Genomic DNA, 8,617 nt, shown 5'->3' on the forward strand with positions numbered 1-8,617 from the left:
GTGTGTGTGTGTGTGTAAAATTAAGTCAGCTGGTGAATCGGGCAGTTTTCCTAACCATTCCGAACGCTCCAGATTGTGGCGTTCGGTTGGGAATGGTTTGGTGAAAGCAATCGAGGCAGGACGCCAAAACGTTTAATCAGGAATGCAGTGTCTGGAGCAGGGGCGTCTCGTCCCGGGCACAGGTAAGGCAGTGGTTTCCAGACACCTGGCGAGCGTGTGGCCTCCTGACTGAATGACCGGCGGCGTGGGCCTTTGTGCTGCCATTACTGCCGCCACCCCCCCACCTACCATGGCATGGCACTCTTGTGGGGTGGCCGGCAGCTATGGCTATCTCTCTTAAGTCCATGCGTGCTGTGGTGATGGCAGTGGTCCTCCTGGCTCAGCTGGTAAGACGTGTTGTGCTAGTGATCAGACGATGGTTTGATTCCAGAGAGAGAGAGAGAGAGAGAGAGAGAGAGAGAGAGAGAGAGAGAGAGAGATTCCTTCTGTACCAAGACATCTGTTTAATTTCATTCTGTTTATCATTAGATGATTTGATTAACTTTTCCATGATTTATTTATTTATTTATTTATATTTATTATTTTTTATATCGACGGGTTAAAAATCATATCTACTTACTCATCCCCTACAAGTACATCTTTATTTGCTGTATTCCAACTAACTAGTGAATGCGTAAAGTTCATAAATAGTTAGTAGTACTGCGTAGTAAACAGGTTAATGCTTCAGATCAATGTCTCGGTGCCTCGAATCATGAGTTAAGGGAGGTATACTTACGTGTTTCCTCCTTTCCTCAGCCGTGTCTGGAGGCGCCTTGATGCTCCTCTGAAACTGTCCAAGACCCGTATCCTCAAACGCTTTATCTCTCGCTGGGACTGTTTTCTAAGGCCACAGCGATGACTAGTACGGTTTTCATGGGTGTTTTTCCTACTCGTTAATCTATCACTAAAATCATGAAAACACTCTTCAAAACCCTAATAACATCCTTTTACAGTCTGTTGTAAGTAAAGATAAGACACTAAAAAATTTTGAAGTACGAGATAAACTAGAATCATAATAATATACTCGAAAACGCTAATGACATCAATTTGTAATCTATTAAAAGTAAAAGTAAGACTCCAAAACGTTTCGAAATACGAGCTTCAGACGGGAAAAAAGAGAGAAGAGAGTAAGGCAGAGGGTTCCAAAGTTTACATGACAGGTAAACTCACTCTTACGTTTTCTTCCTTTCCCACGTACACTCAGTCACCTAATCAATCAGCCAGGTGAGCCAGACAGGTGCATAACTAAACCATTACTACTTGTTCGAATCCTGCTTTTGGGCTGTGATTCGAACCCAGTATCTCACGTGTGTGGGTAGAGGCGCTCACCGCTCCGCCACTGAGGCAGAGCAAAGGTTGGAATTGTTTGATGTTGATTTAGGGCTTTCGAAACTCACAGGAAGGGATTGGAATGCTTCAGGGAGTTCGTATCCCGAGGCTTTGAGATCAAACTCATCTGTATTATCTTTTGGAATCCGCTTTTTTTTTTTTTTTTTTTTTAGCGTATCTGTTACCTTTCTTTCTTATCTCTCCCGTTTCTGTCTCCTTTTCTTATTTTCTTGATATTTTCCGTCTCGTCTTGCTTTCTTTTCTTCCTCTTCGTCTCTTTAGTGTGTACTTGTTCTTTGTTTTCCATTATTCCTTCCATCGTCTCTTCTTCCTACTTTCTTTCTCTGCTTCTTACTTTTTTTTCTTTACTTCAGTCTGTTTTTTTTTAAATCCCTTTCTTTCTACTTTTTTTTCCTCTCTTACTTCCTTTCTTTCTTAATCGGCTTATGTACGCACAACAAACTATCCAATCCACCCCACCTGCTCTCTCTCTCTCTCTCTCTCTCTCTCTCTCTCTCTCTCTCTCTCTCTCTCTCTCTCTCTCTCTCTCTCTCTCTCTCTCTCTCTCTCTCTCACCTTTGATCCTGGGGCTGTACAAGGCATCACACACAAAAGTACTTCTTACACAAACAACACGGAACAATAGTAGCTGAGTAATCTTCTTCTCCTTGGGGCGGCGCGTCTCTCCAAGGGCCTGTCTCAAGTTGTGCCGGGAATCGATGGCAAAGTTCGAAGGGACCTTGATGAGAGCGACGCTGTAGGAGGAGGAAGAGGAGGAGGAGGGGAGGGGAGGGGGAGGAGGAGACGCTGAGAAAGAATTATTGGTGATGTGAAGTCTTCTAGTTTATTGGATCATGTCCTGAAACACTTTTGCACAGGATCTCCATCTCCATAGGGCTCTAGTTGAAGGCACACGGGTTTTTAATTGTGCTTTTACGGTTTTATTGACAGATTAGCAAGATTTCTACTTTATGAACAGTAGAAATAGTCTCGAGAGCCCGGCCAATCATCTCTGTGGTCCTTGAAAATGGTCGTGGTGAGAGAGCAAAGCGTTTTTAATACTGAAAGTAGTATCTTCAGTTCTCACATCACATGAAATGCATCTTTGTGAGTGAGCAAACAAATTTGTAAGAACAGTGAGTAGATAATCCTGTGCTAACCCTCAGTAGTGCTACCGGAAGCCGTCCTGACTTGATGCGCAGCAAAATCTGTCACGCCGCACACAGGCAGCAGTTCTTAATGCAAGGACTACACCTCATACGAGTACATGTGCAGTACGGTCAACCTAATGCGCGCAATACTGGCGTATCTTATTAATTTCGTGGAATTTCCTTCTGAGAGAGAGAGAGAGAGAGAGAGAGAGAGAGAGAGAGAGAGAGAGAGAGAGAGAGAGTGTGTACCATTGGACGCCCCCGCCGTCAAACACTTCAGTTACGCTGAATAAGTAGATGGTGGCTAGATGGACACACACACACACACACACACACACACACACACACACACACACACACAGCTAGACGGATAGATAAATAGACAAACAGATAACTTTATTGAGCGTCAGATCACACCCACACACACACACACACACGCGCTCAGGATCCAATATGTTCATCCCATCGGGTCTGGTGCAGCGGCTGTGCTGAGTGGCGGTGACAGGCTGGGTGATGATGCTCTGGCCAGCCTCGCCCTCCCCACACGCCCGGGATGGCTCTGATCGTGTAGTGTAGTACAGGCGAGTATGGCCCGTGTTCAGAAGCGCTTTGCTCTCTCACTGCGACTATTTTCAAAGGCCACAGAGATGGTTAGCCGGGTTCTCAAGGCTGTTTCTCCTTTAAATAATGTAGAAATTTCCTTAATCTGTCACTAAAACGGTAATAAAAAAAAATCCTGAAAAACCCGTGTAATTTCACCTAGAGCCTTTGAAAGTAGTGGAGGTGCGGCACAGAAGTGTTTCAGAATACGGTCCTATATATTCTGCACTCCTTTCTAGTCTATGGTGTGTTCCCTCAATCATAACTCCTGTGATGCGCTGATGGTCTCCTTATAAAACCTGATAGTTCATATTCACTCTGTCCTGAGCACGTTTCCTTCCTAAAGTCATGACTCCTCCGATGTGGTGACAGTCTCCTTACGAAACCTGACAGTTGGTAGATTCTTAGTACCGTATTCTCAGACATTTTAATGCCTCATTTTGACTATTTTGAGTAGACTCTTGGTGGAAGTTATTAGCGTTTTAAGGATTTCCAGGGTATTTCCGTGATTTTAGTGACAGTTGGCGAGGAATCTGCATCATTAATGGGGAAAAGCGTCCTTGAGAACCCGATTAACCATCAATGTGACCTTTGAAAAGTCTTTATGAGAGAGTTAAACGTCTGAGAATGCGTCTAAGTGTGTTGTGTCTCTCGCCTTGTAGTGTCCTCGCGTCCCTAAGATTGAAACTTCGATCTTGCAGGAGGGAGAAGAGGAAAGACAGGAGGAAGAGAGAGAAAAGCGACACAAAGTTACGATGGTGATGGGAAGCGAAGAAGGAGAAGGTAAAAGAAAGCAAGTTCGATCCTGCAGAAGGAAGAAGAGGGGAGACAGGAAAGAGAGGGCGAGAAAGCGACACAATGTTACGATAGTGATGAGAAGCTGAGAGGAAGAGGCGAAAGAAAGCAAGTTTGATCCTGGCTATTGGTAGTTAGTTGGTAGGAGAAGTAGCGTGGCGATCTTTTTTTGGCTGTAGGTGATATTATAACTTTGTCGCGCCGTCGAGACTCCATTAATCTTCCTCTCACGACCAGTTTCAAGGCAGCAAAGCGCACACCTGGCAACAGCTTTGTAATTAGATTGTTAGTGACTGTGTGTTTTGTATTATTTGTTTGCTTATTCATGCATTTGTTATTTGTTAGATTCTGAGTGCGAGAGAATGAGGAAACGAGAGGGAGTGAGACAGAGGAGCAAGGCGAGGTTATTATTATTATTATTATTATTATTATCATCATTATTATTATTATTATTATTATTATTATTATTATTATTATTATTATACATACATATTTTGTCAAGTGATTAGCTATGAGATGAAACTATACTGTAGAGATAAAAAAAGGAAAAAGGAGCGCGCACACACGCACACACACACACACACACACCACACACACACACACACACACACACACACACACACACACACACACACACACAATGGTCAAAGCAAAGTTATGTCTCGTATAGATCTTCGAAGAGTGAATGGAAGAGAGAAGTGATGGTAGTGGTGGTGGGCTCAATCCTCTTCCTTCTCCCCCTCCCCTCCTCCTCCCCCTCTTTCCTTTCCGTCCCTGATCCTTTTCTCCATAAGGATATACGTATATAGGATTCCACGTAGGCTTTCTCTCTCTCTCCCCCTCTCTCTCTCTCTCTCTCTCTCTCTCTCTCTCTCTCTCTCTCTCTCTCTCTGACAGACAGATAGGCATACAGACAAATATAATATACAAACAGACAGACATATTATCAGAAATATAGACGTATACAGACAAATAGGCGGAGACAAAATGGGCAAACAAACAGACATACACAGATAATCTTGTTTTCATTGTGACATAATAGGATAAAATAGTAGTAATAATAATAATAACTAACAATAGTAGTAGTAGTAGTAGTAGTAGTAGTAGTAGTAGTAGTAGTAATGATAATAATAATAATAATAATAATAATAATAATAATAATAATAATAATAATAATAATAATAATAATAGAAAAATGAAAATGCGAATTACTTGTTCACTTACTCATACTAACACAGTAACTCACTCATTCACTCACTCGCTCATAAACTAACGAACTAACTAACTAATTAACCAACCAACTAAGTAATTAAGTAACTAGCTCACTCACTCACTCATGACAATTAACTAACACAATACTTCATTACAAAAATTAATATTAAAACAGACCAATAGAAGACTGATAGATAGATGAGTAAATAGATGAATAAAATCTCCCTTTTAAATGAATAAAAATGAGGCGTGAAAGTCATGAGCGGCGGGATGAACCCATAGAGTTGAATGCAAAGTGCAGGATGAGTTTTGAGTGAATAAAAAATGAGGAAATGGGTAAATATGAGTGCGTGAGTGTCCGTCAACAATTGTGCTTGGGGGAATTAATAAGCTAGCGAGTGAATGGATGAATATGGAAGTGAGTTGGTTGGTGGGTGAGTGTGTGAGTAAATAAATAGAAAAAAAAATGAGTGTGTGTGGATGAGTGAGTGATTGAATGAGCGAGTGTGTGAGTGTGTGAGTGAATGAGTAAATGAGTGCATGAATGGATGAGTAAATGAGTGTGTGTGTGTGTGTGCGTGTGTGTGTGTGTGTGAGAGTGAGTGAGTGAGTGAGTGTGTGAGTGTGTGTGAGGTAAGCTTCTAAGGAAAACTGTACAAGACGTGTCTGTTATGGTGATGAGAGAGATAAGAGAGAAGGAGAAGGAGGAGGAGGAGGAGGAGGAGGAGGAGGAGGAGGAGGAGGAGGAGGAGGAGGGGATGTAAGAGGTGTCGGGAGAAAAGAAAGGAAGGAAAGAGAATTAGGTAAGCGGGAGGGAGAAGGAAATGAAAAGATGGAGGAAGAGGAGGAGGAGAATTGAGAATGAAAAATGAAAATTAAAAAGCAAGGCAAAGAAAAAAAAAGTAGGAGAAAGAGGAGGAAGAGAAAACGGAGAAGAATAAAAACAAAAATAAAAGAACGAAAGAGAGACAAAAGAGGAGTGGAAAAAACAATCCGAACGAGAGAGAGAGAGAGAGAGAGAGAGAGAGAGAGAGAGAGAGAGAGAGAGAGAGAGAGAGAGAGAGAGAGAGAGAGAAGAAACTACAGAGAAAATCTTTTACTTAATATTATACAAGTGAAGGAATTTAAACTGAAACACACACACACACACACACACACACACACACACACACACACACACACACACACACACACACACACAACACGCACGCCAGGCATAGATGAGTCAATAAAATAAGCAATAAAAGTCACAGAATGAGAAAGAAAGTAAAGTCATAAAGAGTACAAGTGATGGAAGTCTCTAATTTGGTAGTTACTTTACGGCCATTATGATTTATTTACTCTCTCCTGGGTGTGTTGGGTGAACTGCTGCTGTTGTTGTTGTTGTTGCTGTTACTTCTACTACTACTGCTATTACTACTACTACTACTACTACCTACTACTACTACTACTTATTATTACTACTATTCTTCTTCGTCTTCTTCTTCTTCTTCTTCTTCTTCTTCTTCTTCTTCTTCTTCTTCTTCTTCTTCTTCTTCTTCGTCTTCTTCTTCTTCTTCTTCTTCTTCTTCTTCTTCTTCTTCGTAGTAGTAGTAGTAGTAGTAGTAGTAGTAGTAGTAGTAGTAGTAGTAGTAGTAGTAGTACCATCATCAGTATTTAGCAGTAGTTATCTTTTTTTTTGTTTGTTTCTGTCTATCTTTATTTCTTTCTTTCTATTATGTTTTCTTTTCTATTTATTTATTTATTTATGTAATCTGTGTACTTTCTTAAAACTACTTGTACATTTAATCATGCGCTTTCACGCTTTTATATACTACTACTACTACTACTACTACTACTACTATTACTACTACTACTACTAACAATAATAATAATAATAATAATAATAATAATAATAATAATAATAATTATAATGATACCACCATCACCATCATTACTACTATCACCATCACTACCGCTACCATCACCACCATCACCACCACCACCACTACTACCACTACCGATACACTATATATGGTACGAAATAAAGAAGGATGCATAATTAACAACGATATAAAAACAATGAGAATAATATGGCTAATGAACCAGAAAAAAAAGAGGGAAAAAAGAGGAAGGAAAAGAAAGAAAACAACAGCATGATTATAATTTCCCCGGTAACATGATGAGGAAAGAAAAGGCTGTAAAGTTTTTAAGCCGTGTCTTGTTTGGCGGGAGAATGGAGAGAGAGAGAGAGAGAGAGAGAGAGAGAGAGAGAGAGAGAGAGAGAGAGAGAGAGAGAGAGAGAGAGAGAGAGGGAAAGGGGGAAGAAAAAAAAATCAAATAATGAGTTTACAAAAATTCTCTCTCGCGAGGTAAACATTGAGCGTTCGTTATTGCCAGTACATAAAAAAAAAAAAAAGTCTTACAAACTTATCACCGCCCGCTCAGCTCTCATTATTGCTATCTGATATAAAACTGAGCTTTCTTTCTTCATTTTTTTTACGTCTATATCGTTCCCACGAACCACCGGGGAGCGGCAGCGGCAGCAGGAGTCTTTCTAAAGTCAAAATCAATGTAGGGAGTGAGTGCCGCTCGCTAACGTGTACTCGTATAGGCTAGCCAGGGCGAAAAAGATCAGTGTTGTCTGGGCTGCGGGAGGGAGAGGATGTCCGCCGCCGCTCCCAGCCTCCGCCCCATGTGTCGCTCCGCCGTGTGTGTATTGAAAGGACCCGCCGCCGCTCTACGCTGATAATGATATTCGATGTTCAATGCGATAAGTGTGTGAACTTCCGACACGTATCGCCCCGGATGTTTATATTTGCCATTCCTTTCGGGTTGTGAATTTAATTTTGATCGAAAATTTTGATTTTTTCTTTTGTTTTTATGGGTAGAAAATTGTGGATTTTTGAGAAAAGATAAATATGCTGGTTCATGTTTACTGGGGTATTTTTTTCTTAGTGTTTTTTTTATTTGTGTTTTGTTGAGAATAATGAGAATGTTGCCATGGTGAAGTGGGTGTCACTGAAAATTGTTTTGAAGTTCATGGAAAGACATATTCTAACGGGATTTTTGTTTATATTGTTTGTGTTGTTGATATATTTCTTTGCTTGGCGTGATTGTGTGCTGCGAATGTTGTCGTCATGTATTAAATGTAGCTGAAAATTAATCTGAAGAAATAGAGCGGATTTTAAAAAAAAAATGTATTTTATCAATATTCTTCACGTGTTCTGCGTGATCACAAGTTATCGCAGCGAAGTGAAAGAAATAACATGTTCACTGCATTGCTTACTTCCGGAAATCAACCGTATTTTTTATTTTGTCTTTGCAATTTTAGATTATTCAGAAACTTCAAAAAGAATTAGCGTTTTATTATTACTTTTTTATATTATTATTACCACTATTTTCCTGTTCTGTCTTTCGGTTACCATGAATGTAATGAAGAGTTCTGTCTGTCGCAGCGAAGTGAAAATTACTGAAATGTATTTGAAATTTGTACCAAAGAAATAGCGGGA

This window comes from Scylla paramamosain, chromosome 11 (genome assembly GCF_035594125.1).
Source record: "Scylla paramamosain isolate STU-SP2022 chromosome 11, ASM3559412v1, whole genome shotgun sequence".
Lineage (NCBI taxonomy): Eukaryota > Metazoa > Arthropoda > Malacostraca > Decapoda > Portunidae > Scylla > Scylla paramamosain.